The sequence below is a fragment of the Armigeres subalbatus genome, chromosome 2 (assembly GCF_024139115.2).
Source record: "Armigeres subalbatus isolate Guangzhou_Male chromosome 2, GZ_Asu_2, whole genome shotgun sequence".
Taxonomy (NCBI): domain Eukaryota; kingdom Metazoa; phylum Arthropoda; class Insecta; order Diptera; family Culicidae; genus Armigeres; species Armigeres subalbatus.
The window spans coordinates 269,864,135-269,888,390 of record NC_085140.1 but is presented as its reverse complement, the minus strand read 5'-3'; the positions used below and the strand labels follow the sequence as shown (position 1 = coordinate 269,888,390).

At 39.8% G+C, this 24,256-nt stretch overlaps 1 protein-coding gene across 1 annotated transcript in view; it reads left to right on the top strand.

Moving 5' to 3' along the window:
* Positions 1–36: 36 nt before the first annotated feature.
* The window catches only part of LOC134212214 (uncharacterized), a 730,451-nt gene continuing 706,231 nt past the window's right edge, over positions 37–24,256 (top strand). Inside the window, exon 1 of the mRNA XM_062689869.1 lies at positions 37–551. The gene's annotated coding sequence lies outside the window, so the exon portion shown is untranslated. The remainder of the gene's footprint in view (positions 552–24,256) is intronic.

Below are 24,256 nucleotides of genomic sequence, written 5' to 3'. Positions count from 1 at the left end.
TATGCGTGCAGTTCCACAGTGAAGGCACTCAAAAAAGCCAAGATGGACGCGTTTTACTACGTAGTGAAAACTCGTACTGCTAGTGGAAATAATCAAAACACATGGTTTTTCTAGTGAATATCCGGTGGAAAAAGGCACGGTTTGACCCGTTTACGATGGATTTTGACCGTGGCGATGGAAATTGCGCGTTTCGTGACGGTTTTCTGTGAATTTTCGCGATAGTTGTGCGTTGTGAAAAGGCTTGTTCGGGCTGGGAAAAATCGGGAGAAAATAACACAAAATAAGAGGGTTGTGTACGACGAAAAGGAATCTGTGGTGTGTAGAATGATAGAGCGAGCTCCCCTTTGCGCGAGCCTGGGGTACAACAGTGCAGTGATGCCAGCGTAACGGTAGTGAATGGTGATTGAAGGTGATTTAGAAACAAGAATGGTTTTATATTGATTCGTGTCTAAAGGATTGAAATTCTTGTCGAAAATAAGCATATGAATTGTGTGACAAAGGAAGAGTACTTTTGGCTGGATCCAGAGAATGTAGTATGGTGTATATAAAAGGTAAAGTTGCTTTATTTGTGATTAATTTATATCTATCTACCTATACGACACCTTTCTGATTTTGCCATTAATCAGGTCAAAGAAATAGCAAATTTGACTTTACATTACATTAGAAAAACTACTTTATTTTTCGTTTCGATAATTATTTCCGTGGTAGAGCTCATATATGTTGCTTCAAAATACTTCTACAACATTTGCGAGTCATCAAATTAGAAGAAATGAAGGCCTTCGTATTTTTTTTTTCTGTGAGCAAGTTTTCAAACCATTTTTAACTAAGCCGTTACAACTATGGCTGGCGTATTGTAGAGTTTGATAATCGTCTGTCTTAAGCGATGTTTATCCAATTCTCTTAAACACGTATGGTTCCCAGCTCCGGTTCCACCTCGCACAAGCATTTCACGGAGTCCGCCTTGCCGCTAATCCGGTAATATATTGTTTTTGCAATGATTTTTTTTTCGTCATTCGCGCTAAGTGTTCAGCCTACTGAAATTTTCATCTTAAAATGCTGTATTTGCACGCTTGATACAGTTTACATATACAGTATTCTATCGAATATTGTATTGTACGCAGAACTTTTTGCTAGAAAACACCAATAGCATTCCGGAGCATATTAGGGTTTTAAAAGCAAAAAACCTTTCTTTCTGCATGTTGGGGGACTCCAGCTAGTTATGTAAGCAGTGAATTGTTTTTTTGCAGCATCAACTCGTTAAAAATTAATATTTCTTCCATGGAATTCTAAAGGCAACAAAAAAATGCAAAAATAAGTTGCCATGTAGTAGCATTTTATTTGCTTTTAATATGGCAGCACTGCAGACTGGCGTTCCGAAAAATGGGAAGATCTTTCATGATGAATGTGGTGTGCGGAACATCCGCCGCGGGCTTCGCCTCAAATGGCGAAATTGCCTTTCAGTATTGCCATTCTTAGTTTCGGATTGTTGTACTTTTAGGGCGTATCCTACTTCGTAAACAAACACTGAATATGTTGATACTTCAACATTTTAAGGTTGGATTGGCTTCTGCGTAAATTTGGGCGACTATAAAATCTCATTTTTATATTATCAGTATTAGACTTACAAAAAAATATGTATATCAAATTTTGCTGCCATAGTAAGTTCTGGAAATAACTGAAGTGAACTGATTGCTAAATGGCGTATTATTTTCTGCTTTGATGTAGAACAGTGAAAGTTGGTTGATCTGTGGTATTTTTAGGTCTTTTGCCAATGCAATATAAAATAATTCAAAATTTGTACCCCTTGCTACATTGCTCTTAGAATAACAACAATTATAGCGACCTGGAGCAATACGATTATTTACTACCAGGTAGTACGATGTGTTGCAGTTGTTTTCATTCGGCAGCATTAAGTGGTGTTTTTGTTTTGATCCGCCCAACCAGTGCAGAATAATAGTGCTTGTGTGTGATGTTACGTTGCTGATATTGCGACGAGAAAAAATCATTGAAAATCAGGTAATTGTGGAGAAGAAACACCTAATGACTAAACCCAGTTGTGTAACCAAAACTGAGGATCAATTCCGAGAAATGCTTCATGCCTAAGCGCCAATGGTGAGAAGAGTGCTCACAATGGTGAACAAAAATTAACCGCGTAATAAAATTGGAGGAAGGTATTTGTCTAACCACCTCGCAAGCATCGTTGCACTCTGAATTCGTTAATCCGTCTGCCGTGCATCACGATTAGGATATCTATCACGAAATGTGACTTTACGAGAAAATTGACCATTTTTACTGATTTGGAATTCATGAGAGAATGCGTTTTTTTTGGTTATTTTTCTTTTCTCCAACGTTTATGTCTGCACGTATCTAGCTTCATGCATTTCGTTCATATGTTGGTGTGTGGTTACTGTTTTTGTTATTATTTTAGTTATTCCCGTTTCTTCTTATGCGCGGAGCAGCAAAAGTGGCTGCCTTGAAGCATGATTGAGTTCGTAACATAGAATGGTCTCCTCGTGTGTAAACTGGTGTGATTGTTCTTATTAAACTTGGTTGAGAAAGAGGGGCTGTCAATAATTTCGCATTTGTTCTCTCTAAATAATTTGAATGGAATGTTGTTATAAAATATCTAATTTGCTTTCGATATTAATTCCACAATCGTTTATAGAAAACAGAATTATCCATCTTGTGGTTAGCGTACCCAAAAAAACATGTATTGTCAATATCTGCGGATCGCAATGACCGATCTGGTTAGTTTCCAATAGGAAACAACTAGACCGCATTCCGCGTCGAATGCAACCTGGTGTGACCAAATCGGACAATTCTAAGTCCCTTAAAGTGCATTTGAAGTTTATTGCCTATGTTCCGGGTATTAAGCCACCGGAGTGGAAATTAATTACTATGTCTGAAACTCGATTATTCACACTTAACTCATTTCACAGTATTCGGTAAATTTTACCGAAATCTCAACAGCAGAACTGTTCAGTAATTATTTTACATATTTTTTGTATTTTTTTCCATTGATCAACTGTCAAAATCACCGAAAATCAGTAAAATAATTTATCGAACAGTTCTGCTGTTGAGATTTCGGTTATTTTAAGTGTGTTCATATGCACAACATGTAATAGATTTAGTTCGGAAAAGGTATTGGAAGGTAACCGCTCTTTTCGGTGGGGTTTGATCCCACGAAAATAGTACGCTAGACAGGTGCTTTCCCTACTAAGCTACGAAGGACCTCCGTCGTTGATAAATAACGCTCTGAGCCTTCTATAAAACGTTCGATTTTGGTGTGACCCGCTTAGACCTCAAACCACGTATACGTGTGCATGACTATACATTTGATGCAGGGTGTACCTTGCGTGGACGCGGCGTGCACGCAGCTTGAGAATACGCTACGTGGTCGTTGGCCCAAAAAAACACGTGAGCAAAGGAAACAAACCAAGCATGCTCGTATATTTTTGCATATTTTCCTAGATTTTTTCAATTCTAGGAAACTTTGGTTACCATGATCGTTTTCGCTTGCGTACCAACCCAGTGCACATTGAACTGTGTTCAGAGTTCAAAGCCTAGAACAACAAATCACGCTCTAAGCTCATGTTTTGTTCAGATTTGATCTCTTTATTTGTGCAATGGATACATGCCAAGGGAGTCGAGAATGTTTTCCATCCGAAGACATCACAGACCGGACCCAGAATCGAACTCGTCATCTCCGGATGGAAAATCCAACGTTTTGCTTGCAAGGCTAACTGGAGAGTCTAGTTGCACTAAAATCGGTGGAGAATTATCGTCGAGGATCGAACCTTATGAGATATTAATAAATATAAAAAGGTTTATAGTAATTAATTTATAAATTATTTATCTTATCTTGTTCATATGCTTGACAGCAAGCTTTTTGGTCATTGAAATGGAAAGTAGGCTTTGAAATTAAAATAACAAAAATTAAAAACAAATCGCTTCCCATCAAACGCGAATTCTCTGGTGCCATGTTGTATATTGTAGCATTTTTTTATATTCATGTTTAAAATCGTGCAATATCAAGGAATAAAACGTAAACCAACCAAGTATCAGATTTTGTTCACACAAATGCGTTATTACAAGTATTATGATAGAAATTGTATATTCAGGTTGAAATTATTAATCATTTAATTAAACAAAATGGTTTTTACTACTATGCGAGAATGGTTTACAGTTTTAGCAGGAAACTATTTCTTAAATGCTGTTGTAACATGTTAACTGTTGTAACTTTATGTTCGGATAAAACATCAGAAGTAGAAGAGAAGATAAGAATTAGTAGAATAGGATAGACCAGAGGTTCCCAAACTTTTGGATATGTGACCCACCTAGCAGAATCCCATATTGCTTGCGACCCACCAGGTACCAAATGCATTGATTTTGTGAAATTAGATAAAAATGAGTTCTCTTTCGATTGGACAAATTATAATAAATTGCTTTATATCCAATCATTGCATTTGTCAAAAAATCGTCAATTTTTTGGATTGGATGTGGATTGGATTTGGATGGAATTTGAATTGAGTTTGGGTTGGATTTGAAATTTATTCAGACTTGATTTGAATTGGATTTCGATTTGTTTAGGATTGGATTTGAATTAGATTTGGATTGGATTTGAATCAGATTTGGATTGAATATTTCAGGATTTTCTTGGCATGCAGTCTTAATTCCAGAGTCAAAACAGGGCTTTACTACTGTCCGACGTTGCGGCAATTGTATTTTGCCTTCTTCAATGAGAGAAAAAAACAAAAAAAAACAGACCACTATTCTTCCATTGAAGAAGGCAAAATACAATTTCTGAAACGTCGGACAGTAGTATAACCTTGTTTTGACTCTGGATTTAAGACTGCATGCCAAGAAAATCCCGAAATATCTAAATTACAGTCGATCCATCATCATATAACTCAAGATGGCTACTACTTTGAATTGAATTTTAATTTTTTTATTTCTTTACTAGCGAGTGGTGCAAATGGCACAATGCACTATTTTCAGCACCGCACTCTAGATCTATTTCCGTGCGTTTGTTTTGTTTTCCTCAACAGCTGACACAATATTGTATTCTAATGTTTTTTTAAATTCCCCCGTCATATTTACCAACTTTTTGTATATACAAACCTTGCGGATCCCAAAATCAGGGAAAAAATCTTGCAAATCGGTCAACCCGTTCGCAAGTTACATCGTCAGGAAGGAAATCTCAATTTATTTTTATTATACAGACTAGCAGACCTGACGAACTTTGTTTCGCTTAAAATTGGTGTATTCTCTGATTAATTCTCGAGTTATGCAGAAATTTCTGTTTCATGAGTATGAGAGCCCCCCTTTACAAGGGGAGGCCATCTTAAGAACCTTCCCCGGCCCCAAAAACCTTTGCATACAAATTTTCACACCGATCGGTTCAGTAGTTTCCGAGTCTATAAGGTTCAGACAGACAGAAATTTATTTTTATGTATATAGATTAAAGTGATTTTAACATTATAAATAAAGTTCATCTCTAGACTGGATTTAAAATAGATTTGGATTTGTTTTAGATCAGATTTGAATTGGATTAGGATTGGTTTTGGATTGGGTTCGGGGCTTACATTTGGATTGTATAGAATTTTTTTCTAATTGCCCAAATATCGTATAACAAAAAAAAAGCCGTTGACCTCGTCAGGTTTGTTGTTCTTTAATCATCCAATCATTAGTTAGATCCTAATTTAAAATATGGAATAGATTTGTAAGACAAAATAGTAACAAAATTATGAATTATGATTTGTCTTTCGCGACCCGCCACTGAACAGCCCACGACCCCCCTGGGGGTCGCGACCCACAGTTTGGGAACCTCTGGAATAGACTAACACAGAATGAACTCACCCAAGAATTTATGACGTTTGGGCTCGCATAATGAACGCAAAATGAACTTTTGTTCGAGTGGACGAGCTCAAATGTCAAAATCCATCGGGTGAGTGAATTTGATGAACTCCTGCACAGGGAGCGAGGAGAAGTGCATGAACGCTGTCATCAGAGGAAAAGTAGAATCACTGAAATTTAACACGGCAAGGATATTGGAATGGAATTGAAAATAATTTCAAAAATTACAAACAGAGATTTTTTTGAAAATGATTTATTAGGCGGGATTAGAAATTGAATAATCATTAAAAATAGTACCATCTCCGGAATCATTTCAAGAAAAATCTTCATTATCATTAACAATCAAATTAATATATGCATAATATAGATAATTAAAATTCTAACCTCATGCTATAAATTATTTGTAAATAAATATCATTTCGAAATTTTGAAAATTATGTTAAAAGCTGCATCCCGTACCTTGCTATGAATTTTTTTTTCATGATTCTACTTTTCTTTTGATGACAGAATTCGTTCTTCTCCTAGCGTATGGGCTTGGGATTGAAGCAACAAACCCAGAACTGATAATTTTGAAACCACCTGATTAACAAACCAGTGAAAATACACCCAATATTTGTTTTTTACACGGTTGGTATTCTTTAATTTCCCGGTTAACCAGATTTTTCACAGCTTTTTAAATACCGCCTGATTTTTCTTTGATGTTTTGTGAATTTTTTCATAGGGTTAAGTTATAGTTTCATCAATGCTGAAGGTGGTAATCAACTAAAACCCACCCGTATAAAAAAACGAACCGGGTGTAGATTCAAAAGGTTTTTATAGTATTTCAAAAGGATTTCCGCTTATAAAAGTATAAAATTATTTCTTCACCTACGTTTAGGCATTAAACCGGTTTGTTTCACTTTGCGTTGTCTTTAGCTATGTTATAACCAAACAATTTGCCGAACACTGCTTAGTGAAAACCCGAACACTGCTTAGTGGATTCAATCATTGCGTGTTTGCTTTTTTAACACCAAACCCGCCTAGCCAGCCAAAGAGTGCTTCCGATGGGAATGCGAATGCGCGCGCCATCGAATTGAGTTGCCACACTTTCCATAGTAGTGGTGATGCGTGCTTGTTGTTATTGATTGCGGGCGCGGGCTCTCGCTGACGGAAAGAGTGCGAGCGTAGCAGCTCCGTAGTATTAGTGCCATCAGCTTTGCTCCGATTCGTAATATGAAAACGATGAAAACAAATACACCACTCACACCCACCGTTCGAACCAAAATATCATACTGAGTTACTTTGAAAGAGTTACCTAAGCACTTTTTGCTGCCGTGCATTGTGCAATGGTGCAAGTGCAACTGGCACGGCAGGCTATCACAGCGGAATGTAGTTTTTTTTAAATAGAAGGGGGTAGAGAAGTTGGTTCATATAGAAATGAGCACAGTTGATGTATTTCGCGAGACGCAATATTTGCTTTCCGTCGGTAATTTGTTTGTTTGTTAATTGGATTGTTTACATTTTATGTGGGGGTGTTGTCTGTGATCAATTTCAGAATAAAAAGCTATCGTTCAAATAGGGTCTTATAGTTCAGGGAAAAAAGGTATACAGAAATGCATTTTTATCGCAGGTAACAACGAGACAGTTTCCAACAAGGCAGAGTAATTGTAAACAGAACTCAACGTTGCGTATCGCGACGGAATTACCCAACAAGGTGAAACAAGAGAAGCAAAAAGCCATTAAGGGGGTGGTGGTGGTGCATCGACGAGGGGGTATTAATAGTAACAGAGAAGCACCATTCATAAATGGTCTGGACTGGCGCTTGGTCGCTCTGCACTTTACTATGCCTCTGCAACTGTGCAAGGCAATGGCGGCGGCGGCAGCTGAGTTGCATTCTCTCTGTCCAACCCATTCCGTATGTTTGGGTTTTGGCGTGGCGTGCAGTCAGCGAGCGAATGCATCGTCATCGTCGACTTCGCTTGATGTTATTGAAGTCGCTCTTTCGTCGTCGTCTGGCGGCGGTTCTTTCTTGCTTGCGTTTGACTTGCCTCGGTTAATGTTTTGCCTGGTGTAGGTTAGGGACCGAATGGACTAACCTGAGACAACACAACAACAACAACCTGGTGGGGAAGGGAATGTGTAATGCTATTATCTATCTTGCTTGTGCTTACATTACCTCCTTTCATTCCAGGGTTGATTTTGTAGTTGAATGCATCCGACATACCGTCGTGCTTTTTTTTGCAGCTTGTAGCAGTTTGTTTGCTCCAGACGAAAAATATTACGGTTCAGAACACATCAAAGTTTGTGCATAATTTCCATAAAGTTGCTTTTTATTAGACCTGTACGCCGATTGAAAATTTACCGGCGGCGTGAATCACCGTGAACTAATTTCATGCATTAATTTTTTTTTTGAATTTTTTGAATTTTTTTTAATTTCTCCGGAGGCTCCTCCAGAACATTCTCCGAAAGTTCCTGCGGCAGTTTTTTCAGAAATTCCTCCACCAATTCCTCTGAAAATTCATCTAGGATTTCCGCTGGAAACTCATCTAAGAATTCCTCCGGAAGTTTTTCCATGTATTCCACCGGCAGTTCCTTCACGAATTCCGACAGTTTCTCCAGGAATTCCTCTGGAATGCCTCCACAAATTCTGGAAGTTCTTGGAATTCCTTCGGAAGTTTCTCCAGGAATTCCTCCGGAAGTTTCTCCAGGAATTTCTCCGGAAGTTCCTCTAAGAATTCATCCGGAAGTTCCTGTGGAAAGTTCTTCCAGGAATTCCTTCGGAAGTTCTTCCAGCAATTCTTCTGGATGTTCGTCCAGTGATTCCTCCTAAAGTTTCTCCAGGAATTCCGCCGAAAGTTCATCCAGGAATTCCGTCGGAAGTTCCTCCAGGAATTCCGTCGAAAGTTCCTTCAAGCATCCCGTCGGAAGTTCTTCCAGGATTCCTGTCGTAAGTTCCTCCAGGCATTCGTTGGAAGTTTCTCCAAGAATTCCGCCGGAAGTTCATCCAGGAATTCCGCCAGAAGATCCTCAAGGAATTCCTTCGGAAGTTCCTCCAGAAATTCCGCCGAAAGTTCATCCAGGAATTCCGTCAGAAGTTCCTTTAGGCATTCCGTTAGAAGTTTCTCCAGGATTGCTATCGAAAGTTCTTCCAGGTATTCGTCGAAAGTTCCTCCAAGAATTCCGCCGGAAGTTCATCCAGAAATTCCGTCGGAAGTTCCTCCAGGCATTCCTTCATGCATTCCGTCGGAAGTTTATCCAAGAATTCCGCCGGAAGTTCATTCAGGATGTTCGTCGGAAGTTCCTCCAGGAATCCCGCCGGAAGTTTCTCCTGGAATTCCGCCGGAAGATCCTCCATGAATTCCGCCGAAAGTTCATTCAGGAATTCCGCCGGAAGATGCGCCATGAATTCCGCCGGAAATTCCTCCCAGAATCCCGCCGGTAGTTCATCCAGGAATTCCACCGGAAGTTCATCCAGGAATTCTGCAGGAAGTGCATCCAAGAATTCCGCCGGAAGTTTCTCCAGGAATTACTCCAAAAATTTCGCATTTCCCTCTAGGAATTCTCCAGGATTTTTTTTAGAATTTTTCAAGGATATTCGCCCAAAAATTACACCAGAAATTTACTCCGAGGTTCCTTCATAAGTTCCCCCAAGACCTCATTTCATTTTATTTCGAGAATTCTACGAAAATTACCACGCAAACTCTCCAGAACTTCACTCTTAATTTCTTCTGAAACCCATATGAAGTTCCTCTAGACCCAGCTCCCAGCCACGCCCCAGGAATTTGTTTCCTCACAACTTTTCCTTACGCCTATTTCTCTAGAAATTCATCCACAAATTTACTCGGAAAATCCTTCGGGTATGTCTCCTAAAATTCCTCCAAAGAGTACCGTGGAAAATGGTTCAGGAATTGTTTGAAGGTGTCTTCAGTAATTCCCCTGGAAGTTCCTAAAAATTCCTTTGGGAGTTCATCCGGTTGATCCTCCAGAAATTTCTTCAGAGATTCTTCTGAAAATTTCTCCAAGAACTTCTTTGGAAATTGCTCGAAGAATCTCCCGAAAATTCCTGCAATTCCCACAGAAACATGTGCAGGAGTTCTTCCGAATATTTCAGCCGGAATTATCATTCAAATCTTCTTTTTCCAAGTGGTATTCACGGTGGAATTTTTGTGGGATTAACCAAAAGAATTCATAAAAAATCAGGTAGCAATACACGGGGGTTTTCTTGAAGAAATTGCTGGAAAATCGTGACAGAATTGCTGATTTGAATTCCTGGACGAATTTCTGGAGGCAATTCCGATGTAATTCCGAGTGCATTTTCCAGTGGGATAAAGGCTGGTTTTCAGTTCGGAAAACGTGTCATGGGATTTGGTTCCCCGTGTATTTTTAAATGGCGGGAATTTCGGTTTCCGTGCCCAATTCCCGTAAGTCCGGCCCCTTTAAAAATGAATCGGGGATTGAATCCCATGACACGTTTTCCGAATTTTAAACCAGCCTTTACCTGCGGAAATTTTGGATTATTCTACGAATGGAGCGACGTGAGATTGCTTGATTGATGTGAGAGTAGTAGTATTCTCCCATTTGAATAACATGGTCGCCTCATGTGAGAATCGGCTCACCACACATAACTCTACTCGTAGAATAACTTAATTCTCTCATATGAAAATCCTTCAAGAGTTTTTGAAGAAATTGAATCCCTGAAACTTGTTTTGGATACATTTTTGAAAGGACTGCTAATAGACATTTAGAAAGAGCAATTATTCAAATTCCTGAAGAACATTTCTCACATTTGCTGAAAGATTGAATGTCACGTGGATTTTTAAGATTTTTTCATGCTTGCCCAAGTATGTATACGTTGTATAGCAACCCGAGCAAAGCTTAAGAGCAAAACGATAACTCGTTTTGATGTTGTGAATTCGCTGAATATGATTACTTAATTTGATATCTTTTTGGTCGTTTTAACGGTTAAAATAACAAAATGTATAGCAGAAAAATCTTACTATCGAAAACTATTCCTGCTATCGATAAGAGGCAGGGTTTCAACTTTTCGTTTCAATGAGACCAAAGCAAGCGTTTCTCGGGCCAAGGGAGAATCTTTTTTCGTTGTTCATGTTGAGGATCATCCTTTCACCTATCAATCTTTCTCTACAATTACCCTTGGATGGTAAACGAAAATCTTGCCTATTAGTTGAATAGTAGTTTGTGCAACTATGTAGTTGCAAAAAGATGATTTTTTCAGCACGAGTTCTACGTTTATCCAACGAGGCTTGCCGAGTTGGATAAATACTACGAGTGCTGAAAAAATCGAGTTTTGCAACGAGTTGCACACGCTATTTTTTGCAATGACGAAAAATGGGCTTTAATATGATAAATCTATACCAAAATTGTACAATCGAATTTACTCCACATGATCATTCAAGCCAATAAATTATGTTGCGGCAGAGCACAATCAGATTCCATCCTATCGTGCCAAATTGCATAGCTTGAAAAGCTATCAAGCGATGGATGCAATTGCCTTTGGAAAATTGTGATGTTATGTCCAACAAACCATTTCATTTATTACGAGACGCTTAGAGTACACTATTTAAACACTCACCCAAACTAATTCAGCTAAATGTAGTCATGTAACTACTGTCCCAATGTAGGGTTTTCATTATAGCACCCAAATGAGTGCTATAATGAATATTATGCCACCCATTTGAGTTGCATAATGGTCATTAAAGCACGCATTCTGTTGGTATGGAAAAGTAGGCCGTTTTATTACCCAAATGACAACTGTAAACCAGGTATTATAATCAGGAATTGCAAAAAATCCTTTTTCGTTTTATCACTTTTACCCACTCACCTACTTTTCACGAGAATTATCGCAGAACAATTACAAAAATGTATGGCCGCGCCGGGATTCAAACCCAGAATAGTAACAATAATAGCCGCAGTGATGCGCTTACTCTAGCCACACCACCACGCTATCTGTATGAAAGCATTAGGTTATTTTTTCTACATAAGCTACTACCATTTGCATTGAAGACGCCACGAAAAGACTCGAATATGAAAGAAAAAGAGCAACCCAACGTTTGGCGGTAATCGAAGTGAGCGAAAAATGGTTATCACTCGCCAGGCTGTTTTTCTTTCCCGATAAGCGATTTCTCCCCGAAAATTTTCGTGAGGGAGCATCCTGTGCTCCTGAGATTGAGTGAGCGATACGAACCCTGATAAGAGGAAATCGAAAACTTAATTTGATATTGGGTCCGATAACAAAATAAGTATACAGTTTGATGTCAGATCATACAATTTAGAAATCTACAGCAAAATGAGATCAAAATATGTAATCAATCATGATGATTTATATTTGAAAACAAATTATGATTTCCATTTGATGTCAAAATAAAAATGTGTCTTCTATTTGCTCGGGAAGGGATCTAGCGGCTAGTCAGACTTTGCTCGGGAAGGGATCTAGCGGCTAAGCAGAATTTAGAAAAACATTTACACATAACGTTTTGCGGATAAAACAGCACCATACTAGTTGCAGAGCAGCAGTGGGTAGGTTGCTATCAATGATTGCGATTTAAACATTTTATCAGAAATGGGAATAAGTGCTGGATAATTGTATACACCCAGGTTTTTTTTTTACGCGGTTGGAATTCGTTAATTTCTCGGTTAACCTGAACTTTTACAGCTTTTCAAATACCTCCTGAATTTTCTTTGATTTTTTGTGAATTTTTTGGTGGGGTTAACTCATTGCTTCATTGACCCTGAAGGTCTTAAACGACCAAAACCAAACCGTGTAAAAAAAAACCTGGGTGTATAGCCATATAAAATTTAACTCTACAATAAAATTCTATAAAAAAAAAAGAGCGGAACCAATTACGCGAAACTGCTTTAATTAAACACAGGGCTGGTAGCGACCAATGCCACTTAAAATAGTGACTTTAGTGACCAAAGCTGACGAAAAAAGGGACCAAATAGTGACTTTCAGTTGGAGAAAAAGTGACCAAATAGTGACTTTTAGTTTCAGTTGCAAGTTTGATGAGACGAATTCAAATGTTTTTAGGTCGAAGGCGAATGTTTTTTAGTAATTTCTGGCGGAGAACATCTTCCACTCACCACTCTCTCATAACGAATCTAGAAGAGAAACGAAAATCGTGCAAGCTAACTTTTATCTACTCAGTTACTAAGTAAAATTATATTGGCCGCTCTTTTTTTAACCCACGGGAACTTTATTAAATATCAGTCAAAAGCAGGATTACTCAAAATTATGAGTAGCAAATCCAATGGTTGCGCCACTGGAAGTGAACGAAACAAGGTTATCACTTATAAGACCTGTGTTTCTTTCCCGAAAAATAATTTCTACTTAAGAAAGATGCAGATTTGTCAAATGTGCCAGGGAAATTTTTGGAATAGTTAGTGCGAAAGAAACAACATTACGGATCGTTTTTGGTAGAAAACGAAACAACGAGCCTGGGATTAAACACTCGACCTCCTACTTAAAGCCTGTCCACGTTAAATTTCGGACACCCATCATCCATTGCGATTTTTTTTAAATTTTTACGAACCACCGAGGAGATCAATTTACATGACAGTTGAATCTCTCCGCTTATTATGTTATTCTTTCAGCGGGTTTTCATTGTTGTCGAAAGAGATAAAATAGCCAAAAATCAATTGGACATTGTCTCAGTGTCCGAAATTTAACGTGGACAGGCTTTATAATGCAGGACCATCGGGCTGGACATCAAATTCAAAAGTTATCAAAAGCTAACAAATCTAACAAAATCTAAAACAAAATATTTTACATTTATGCCATTTAAAATGTATAAATTATCATCAGCAGGGACTATGTCCAAGGGCTTGACGATCCCTCCCCAGGCCATCTGCGAGTTGTGGGGCTTGCCTAGGATGTGGTGGGGTTTGACAGTGGGCCCTGTTAAACCTCTATAAAAAGCTGCATGTATCCGCAAGTAGGCCCCACCAAAGCGACCGTGTGCCGCTCAAAGCGCACAAGCCCAAGTCCTGGTGTTAGGTGGGACGCTAAACAGCCCTGACACGACGGCCCTCCGACGAGACAGGAGGTTTGCGCAGGCCCAATAAGCCGCCTAGAAAACCAATCATTACGAACAATATAAGAGATAATGCGACTCGATATAATCGGAAAAGACCTAGGCGACGAATACAGGATCACGATTGGAAGCTTGGAACATGGAATTGCAAGTCGCTAGGTTTCGCAGGTTGCGACAGGATGATCTACGATGAATTACATCCCCGCAACTTCGACGTCGTGGCGCTGCAGGAGATTTGCTGGACAGGACAGAAAGTGTGGAAAAGCGGGCATCGAGCGGCTACTTTCTACCAAAGCTGTGGCACCACCAACGAGCTGGGAACCGGCTTCATAGTGCTGGGTAAGATGCGCCAACGCGTGATTGGGTGGCAGCCAATCAACGCAAGGATGTGCAAGCTGAGGATTAAAGGCCGTTTCTTCAACTATAGCATCATCAACGTGCACTGCCCACACGAAGGGAGACCCGACGACGAGAAAGAAGCGTTCTACGCACAGCTGGAGCAGACATACGATGGATGCCCACTGCGGGACGTTAAAATCGTCATCGGTGACATGAACGCACAGGTAGGAAGGGAGGAATGTATAGACCGGTCATCGGACCGGATAGTCTGCACACCGTATCGAATGACAACGGCCAACGATGCATAAACTTCGCAGCCTCCCGCGGAATGGTAGTCCGAAGCACCTTCTTTCCCCGCAAAATATCCACAAGGCCACATGGAAATCACCTAACCAAGAAACGGAAAACCAAATCGACCACGTTCTAATCGACGGTAAATTCTTCTCCGACATCACGAACGTCCGCACTTACCGCAGTGCGAATATTGAATCCGACCACTACCTCGTTGCAGTATGCCTGCGCTCAAAACTCTCGACGGTGTACAACACGCGTCGAAGTCGGACGCCGCGGCTTAATATCGGGCGGCTACGAGACGGTAGACTAGCCCAAGAATACGCGCAGCAGCTGGAAGTGGCACTCCCAACGGAAGAGCAGCTAGGCGCAGCGTCTCTTGAAGATGGCTGGAGAGATATTCGATCCGCCATTGGTAGCACCGCAACCGCTGCACTTGGCACGGTGCCCCCGGATCAGAGAAACGACTGGTATGACGGCGAATGTGAGCAGTTAGTGGAAGAGAAGAATGCAGCATGGGCGAGATTGCTGCAACACCGCACGAGGGCGAACGAGGCACGATATAAACAGGCGCGGAACAGACAAAACTCGATTTTCCGGAGGAAAAAGCGCCAGCAGGAAGATCGAGACCGTGAAGAAACGGAGCAACTGTACCGCGCTAATAACACACGAAAGTTCTATGAGAAGTTAAACCGTTCACGCAAGGGCCGCGTGCCACAGCCTGATATGTGTAAGGACATAAACGGGAACCTTCTTACGAACGAGCGTGAGGTGATCCAAAGGTGGCGGCAGCACTACGAAGAACACCTGAATGGCGATGTGGCAGACGAAGATGGCGGTATGGTGATGGACCTGGGAGAACGCGCGCAGGACATAATTTTCCCGGCTCCGGATCTCCAGGAAATCCAGGAGGAGATTGGCCGGCTGAAGAACAATAAAGCCCCTGGGGTTGACCAACTACCAGGAGAGCTATTTAAACACGGTGGTGAGGCACTGGCTAGAGCGCTGCACTGGGTCATTACCAAGATTTGGGAGGAGGAAGTTTTGCCGCAGAAGTGGATGGAAGGTGTCGTGTCCCATCTACAAAAAGGGCGATAAGCTGGATTGCAGCAACTGCCGCGCAATCACATTGCTGAACGCCGCCTACAAGGTACTCTCCCAAATTTTATGCCGTCGACTAGCACCAACTGCGAGGGAGTTCGTGGGGCAGTACCAGGCGGGTTTTATGGGCGCTCCACCACGGACCAGGTGTTCGCCATTCACCAAGTACTGCAAAAATGCCGCGAATACAACGTGCCCACACATCATCTATTTATCGACTTCAAAGCCGCATATGACTTGCGGACCCTCCGTAGACTGCGTGGCTGGCGACGTGTTGCCATGGACCGAGCCGAATGGAGGAGACTCTTATATACCGCACAGGCCACTTCGGCCTTAGTCTGAATAAATAAATAAATAAATAAATTATCATCATAATATATTTTAGAAAATTCTAAAATATTGATCGAAGTGGATGTTGGGAGGAAAAAACGGCTTTTATTTTCTCATGTTCTTGCAGCAAAATTACTTTGGGGATCCCTTACATATTTAATGTACCTCCCCTCAATTCGATTGCAGTATAATCATAGATGCAAATATCATTATTTCGATTTAAAAATAAATATCTTTATTTTACCAAAATACCACGCGCTGAGAATCATTTGGGTATTAATCGTTTTCTCTTAATCGATTTGTTTCGTTAATAACTCAACTGTTTCCAAAGTTACAACCGTGATTGTTGCGTCTGGTGCAAGATACAATCATCCTTTATCGCACCAAACCATACAATCTTCGGCAAACTACCGCAATTAGCTACATTGATAAAAAGATAACATCAACGAAGAGCAACGAATTAATGCAGTTACGGCCCCATGATTCTAAACACGAGGTTTGTGATGAAACATTTTTCTGTTATTCTCCATGAAATGTATAATTTAACCTCACAGATGTATGGTATAACTGTTGTTGTTATTGATACATAATTGATTTTTTGGAGTGCTGTCAAAAGTCGAATTTGAAAATATTCGAAGGGTATTGTTCCTTCTCCAAGAACTTGCTTTAATGAAAGTAGAAAAGTGCACTCTGAACTTTTAAATATTTAAATAATATAAAAACGCAGATTTTTCGACTTGCTGTGGGTATTCATCAATGATTTTTGCTATGGAATTCGACAGCGCATGCAATCTTCAAAATTGAGGAGTCTTGGGGAGACATCGATGTAATGAAGGGTTTGCTCGAAAAAAATATTTATTGAGTAGATATCGTTTAAAGGGGATTATTTAAACGATATCTACTCAATAAATATTTTTTTCGAGCAAACACTTCATTACATCTATATCTACAAAAAAATTATCTGCTTTAGCACAATTTATATTTTCTTGAATTTTCTCGCAAATTTTATGTGTGACTAATGAGAGATCAAGTCTCCTCATATTGGGGCAACAACTAAAAATTCAAATATCTTTAAATTGTAATGAAATGCAGGAATTTTTATCAGTGCAGACAATTTAGCATACTTATGGCTTTGTGCTGTAAAAAATGATAGCATTTGGTCATTGTTGGGAGGAGATGTTCAAAATCTTTGTGGCCACTAAAAAAATCTTCAGGAGGGACAAAACACAGTAAGTAATAGAGTAAACAAGATTGTCAATCCAAAAAACAACTCGCCATATAACGATCATTTGTCTAGACTCTAGAGGATTTATTAGAAAATACCGCCAAGTATCCCAAGGGGTCAAGTCTCTCAAGGAATCAAGTCTCCAAACCTTCCCTTACTGTGGAAAGCCTGATAGTTAAAAAACTCCAAATAGGCAGGTCTCCTGCTTGCATGACCATATACCAATTTATAAATTCTGACGTAAAACACCTTCAATTAGCTACTGGTGGAATGCCAATAAGAGTAAAATGGCTGGCGAAATTTCAGAGCAATCATTTTCCCAAGATCCGTAATATCATTTCCGCCACAAACAACGCATCATCCGATGGATACATAAAGCTTCATTCAAAAATATCAGTCAATAGTTTCAAAATAGTTGAAAATAGTGACTTTTTGCGAGAAAAAGTGACTTTTTGCGAGAAAAAGTGACTTTAGCGACTTGAAGTCGAAAAAAGAGACTTTTTAGTGACTTGCTCGAAAAAAGTGACCAAGTCACTAAAAAGTGACCCGCTACCAGGCCTGAAACTGAATCACCATCGACGCGGATAGTGGAAAACAACGCCGATTCATTTTTGACGGCGGCGACAGCGTTAGAAAATCGTCGGAGGCGGCGCACATATCTACTTTTTTATAGTACACATGCGTTGACTTAAATATGTTTGAGATTTGCGTTCGTTATTATAGCTAGCGAGTGCAACTGCATTAACATTTATCGCACATTTCAATTAGATGAAAATGTGTTGTTTAGTTACTTTGAAAGCGGAAAACCAAAAAAAAAAATCAAACAACTGACATGGCTATATAAGCATATTTGATAAAAACGAATATTTTCAAAAGTTTTAAAACTTTGCCAACAAATAGCTCATCCAGTGATCAGGGTGTCAGATGAAATAAATTAAACATTATTATATATGTACAGTGCTTTCATTTAATTACTTTTGACAATAAATAATCTTCATCATTAATATCGCTTGAAATCTCTCCGTGAATTCAGTCCAACAACGGCGCTGGTGGTTGAGTGTTATAATTACCTGCGTCTCACCCGAGTGAGTCTGGGTTCAAACCCATTCACGCTTTTTATATTTGTTGATGGGTACGATAATTCCAGTATATTAATAGAATGTACGGAAAAAATGTCCCTTGATTATCAGAAAACGACGTTGTTCACATATTTCATTAGTCCAAAATATGACAACTATGTCAACGTTGAGCACAATCGGTCATAGTTCAGAACCGATTATATTATTGATATTTTACCCATGACAAATCTTTCCTTGGAAAAATTGAAAATCGATTGAAAAAACACACAACATTCTGGAAACGTGTTCGGCCCATTGTAGTCGGCCATTTTTTGCATTTCTTCAACAACTAAAATGGATGATATTTACTTAACAGCTGATACAATTCATGGTTCATTCTCACACACGACGATGCACCCATTTCCTTCTGGTTCATCCAAAAAACGTTGAAACGAATCGGTCTTCATGTCTAAAATCCAGAAGGTATCGCAATGTAACGACTATCGAAACACGGTGACTACGGTCATTGTAGAACTTATTTTTTATAGCGTGAATCTGCTGCAGAATGCACTATGTCGAGTGTAACTCTATTGACACTACATGACAGATAATCCGTCTTGGTAGTGCTTGGCTTGTCCTGGAATACCTCAATAACATTCAAATTCGAGCAATATTTACTTGTAGTTTCGAGGTACTGAAAGCATCAATTTCCAACAAAGCACAATATCCCCTCGTGAATGCTTGTTAATCGACAAAAAAAATCCAGAGCCCATGACAGTCGTGTTTGGTTGCTTGGAGAAAGAAAAAGCCGTTGTCGTATGATGGTCACGACGCTTATCATTAGTTTAAGTGAACGAAGATGATTCAGGAGAAGCTCAAACAACACAAGAATTGCTTGCCATATAGACTAGAAAACCATTTCTAAAGTTTAATGAACAACCAATAATTACACGCAATCCTACCAAACAGGCGATATTCCGCAATCAATAAATTTAATCCGATTATGATCCATACTGCAAAACCGACCATCACCTCATCTACGTTGAATACTTATTACAGAAAGGGATAGGTCAGTGCTTGAGCTGCCGCCGCCGCCGGATGCATTCAGCGTGAAGCAAAACAAAATTGCAAAATGAATCGTTATAAAACCCATCCAGTTCTACATACAGACGTCTCTACACATGCCAAGTTGCAGAATGCGGTGCACGGGAGAGGGTGCATTCTACACATTGCCGCCCATCGCCGCCGTCGTCGTCTGCCAAACAGAAGAAGTCCGTTTACGTTTGTTCTACGTTGCGTTCAAAACCGCAGGCCGTGCATCGTAAAATTTACACATGACCTACCCAAACAACATGCAATCAATGGGGGTTTGCATGTCGGCGGACATCCGCCACCCAGAATACACTTTTGCCTGCCAGAGCTGCGGCTGCTACTCTCTGGCGCACAAATAGTGGCATTCTAGTACTGCACAGCGCCATTCAAAGTATTGGACTTGTTTACCGTAGAGGTTCCTCCATTTAGTAGGTAGGTAGGTACCTGCATGCATGTCAGATTCGTTCTGCGCTGTAGGCATACTGTCGGTCGGTCGGTGCAACAAACGACGCAATAACCGAAAGGTATTTATTGCTGCAACTGGTAATCGACCGCTAGAACTGCGGAGTGGTGTTCGAAAGAGGTTCGTAAACATCGTAAACAGTCGATGTAAGGTGGAATGATGAATTTTGTGTCATGGGATTCCCTTGAGACAAAAATTGATTTCAGACACATTTGATTCATGTCATTTGAAGATACGGACGAGTTAAATGATGACTTGCTCGTAAGCAATAATACACTAGCCAAATAACAAAAATGAAATGGTCTGTGTTCGTATCCGCATAACTCGAAAACGGCTGGATAGATTTTCTTAATTCGTTTTTTATAGTTTCCGACGGGTTTAGATGATATTCCTTCATGCGAAAATCACGAGTAGGGTTGAGTAAATCGTGAAAAACTAACAAAAAAAATCGTATGGAAATTTCGCATGGGCTGTTCACAACGCGCATTTTCGCCTACTATGCAGGACAACGTCTGCCGGGTCGACTAGTAGATAATACAAGGTTCATTTGTTTTGACGACACTTGATTTTCTTCCATACATTTGAATACATATAATAATCTTAATCTATAGGAAAATATTGCAAATGATTTGACACCACGCTTAATTCTAGCTAGGTAGGAATATACCAGTAGAAAACGTAATCCAAGCTCATCGACATTTAGGGAATCGACTGTTGTATTCACTGGGTACAAGTTTTATCAAAACTAGGAACGTGGCGCCTGTTTTATTTTGTTATGAAGATTATAATTTATTTATTTCTCAGACTAAGGCCGCAGTTGCCTGTGTAGTACATAAAAGTCTTCTCCATTCAACTCGATCCATGGCTGCACGTCGCCAGCCCCGCAGTCTGCGGAGGGTCCGCAAATCGTCTTCCACCTGATCGATCCACCTTGCTCGCTGCGCACCTCGCCTTCTTATGCCCGTCGGATCGTTGTCGAGAACCATTTTCACCGGGCTATTGTCCGACATTCTGGCTACGTGGCCGGCCCATCGCAGTCTTCCGATTTTCGTGGTATAAACGTTGAATGATTCTCTGTCGTTTTTAGTTAAAAGCCTTCCTGCTGTGGATTTAAGAACTATAAAGGATTGCTGGCGAGCCTAGTCATGATGTCTGATAGAGAAATAACTTGTCTGAGCAAAAGCGACACCGAGGCTTCCAACCCTCAAGAAAGGGTGCTTCCTACCCTTTTGAAAATAGGCTTCCGAGTCACTTGAAAGAGAGCTTCCGATCCTCTTGAAAGAAGATTTCCGAGCCCCTCGAAAGGAGGTTTCCGAGCCTCTATTTGGGCCTCTTGAAAGGGCTTTGAGCATCTTGGAATGACGTTGCTGAGCCTTCTAAAAGTAGGCTTCCAAGCTTCTTTAAATAGGAATTCAGAGCCCTTCGATTGGTTTCCGAGCCACTTGAAAGTGGGCTTCTGAGTCTCTTGGAAGGGGGCTTTCAACCCTCTTGAAAAGAGAGCATAATCTATTGAAAGGAGGCTTTTTAGCTTCTTGAAAGTGGGCTTCCGAGCCTCCTAAAATGGGGCTTCCAAGTCTCTTGAAAGGGGGCTTCCGAGCCTCTTGAAAGGAGGTTTCCGAGCCTCTTGATAGGAGTCTTCAGAGTCTTTCAAAAGGAGGCTTGCCACCTGCTCAGAAGGAGGCTTTCGAAATGCGTAGCAGAATGCTTCCAAGAGTTTTTTTTTGGAAAAAGCCTTCATGCCTTAACATACTATTCAATATTTTGTTTCAATGAGGTAGGGGAAAAGACGGCTTTGGCAGGTTTTGTTCTATTATTGTCAGGGGGGTTTTTGTCGACCATATTTTATGAAATTGATATGCAAAGAATGTTTAGGCCAAATTTGAGCATAATCAGTCATAATAAACCCCCCTGACAATAATAGAACAAAACCTGCCAAAGCCGTCATTCCCCCTAGATTGCTTTTGAATTTGAAGATTTTTTGATCTTTTGTCCTACCTCCCTTCATACACAGCACAATGGGGAAAACATAACGCGAATAATTTCAATATCTCGTTTCGGTACTGGCGAATTGCGCTGAAATTTTGACACAAAACGTAGAACTTTCGGGGTTTCGTGCAAAGGTGGTTAATTTCACTGCACGAAGCTGCAAGACCTCATTTTACCCTAATGCCCCTTATTTGTTATGAAGAAGGCCTTGGCAACAACATCGTGCAGTAGACAGAGATCACATAACACGATTTTTGACAAAATTTGATGACAAATATGTCATATTTTGTTGATTATTTGTAACTCCGAACTTAGTTACGATCGCTCAGCCGTTCCTATGTTTAAATTACAATACCTCAGAAGTTGTACAGTTTATGTACAGTTTATGTTAGCCCCAAACGCAATTCAGCGGAATGGCGAAGGAAACGGAAAATTTGACAAAAAATATTAGGGCTAACTGTCAAATCTGCCGTTTTCGTCGCCGTTCCGCTGCATTGCGTGGGGGCCTTCACTCAATGTGCTGTACATCATATAACAGTGCTATTACAGGGTAATCAGGGAAATCCGGAAGAGGGGAAGTGAAGACGATGTAGGTAATAAACTCGCCTCACAACTGGAAAAGAACAAGCCCATAAGGTTTCATGTCGTTTAATATACTTTATATATAGAATTTGTTTATTGCGGGCTTGAACACTGGCAAAATTAAACTGGGACACGATGATGATGGGGCTCGTGTCCCACCAAATTGAATCTTCTCCCTAAATTTTAATGTACACACCCAAATTATCTAAAAAAACTGATTTTGCCAATTTAACAAATTTCTAGATAAATTTTCGAAGTAATTCCTACAAGAGTTCTTGAAGTAGTTCCTCGAGGTATTTAGAAATTTATTCGGAAATTACAATATGAATTGTTTCGGTAATTCCTTGAGGAATACTTCGAAAATCCTTTCAGGTTCTCCTTTTTTTGGAAGTTCCTCCGAAAACGGTCTCAGCATTCTTTCAGGAAATGAAATTCCTTCAGGAAATTTAACTAGAGATAATTTGGCAAATTCTTCTAGCAATTCCTTTATGAAATCCTCCATAAATTTCTTCAGTACTTCATTCGGAATTTTATCCCCCTTGGTATTTATCTAGAATTCCCTTACGGATTTCTTTTTACTCTTTCGGCCTTTCCTTTGGGAGTTTTATCGAATATTCCGTTAGAAAATCCTTCTAAAATTCTTTCAGAAACCTCTTTTTTAATTCTTCTTTAATTCTCTTTTTTAATTCATTCAAAAATTCATACAGAAATTGATTTAGAATTTCGTTAAGAAATTTCTCCTGAAATAATTTTAAAAGAATTCCTGAAATGGTTTCCAAAAAAAAATCTTAAGAAAAACAGGAATTACTTATAAAATTTGAAGGAAATCGTAGAGAAATTCCCAAAAATAATCCGGAATGAAATTGCGATGTAATTTATGAAGGAATTTCCAAAATAATTTCAAAGCATATTCTCAAAAAATCCTTGAAGGCATATTTAACCTTCTGTCTGTGCTCAAAAAACAAACTGTGCTCTTGGGTTATATTGACCCCAAATTGAAATAGCTATAACTTTTTTCATTCTTTGACCTGGAAGCGGGTCACTTTTTTCGGGTCAGTCACTAAAGAGTCTCTTTTTTCGACCTAAGGTCACTGAAGTCACTATTTCTTGGAAAAAGTCACTATTTTCAACTATTTTGAAACTATTGACTTGGTTTCGCTAATAGCATCTTTGTGGAATAAAAAATGAAGTTTTATCCGTCGGAAGATGCTTTATTCATGACAGATATAAAATGACGGATTTAGAAAAAAAATACCACTTAAGTACTTTTTGGTCCAAAAGCTGTTCGCAACTTCTTAGTGACTCCAAATTCGATACAAATATCGGTGTTCTTATTAGATTTACAACAGCCTTTAATTGAAGGGGTTTTGTGTCACAGTTTATGATTGAGAATCTAAATATGTTCACAAGACCAATATCAGACCATGCTTATTTTATAATCTCTTTGAAAATCTTTCAAACTCTTACTTGATGGGCTACAGCTCTTCGATGAACCTACGCCGAATGGAGTATCCTTCTCCATTCGACTCGATCCTAGGCCAATCGCTTCCATTCGCCCTGAACATTCAGCGCCCTCAGGTCCTCTTCAACTGCAAAAATTCATCGTGTACGTGGCCTTCCACGAAGCCTGCGGCCTCTCCCGGATTCTCTACTAAGTATTATCTTCGCTTGACGTTCTTCCGTGCCGTGCCGACGTTCTGCCGTGTTGAATAAGCTTAATAATATCCAGCCCTTTATACACCTGGTACAATTCGTGATTCATGCGGCGCCGCCAGATACCGTTCTCCTGTGTACCGTCGAGTATTGTCCGCAGCACCTTACGCTCAAACACTCCGAAAGCTCTTCGATCAGCCTCCTTTAACGTCCATGTCTCATGGCCGTATAAAGCCACCGGAAGAATCAG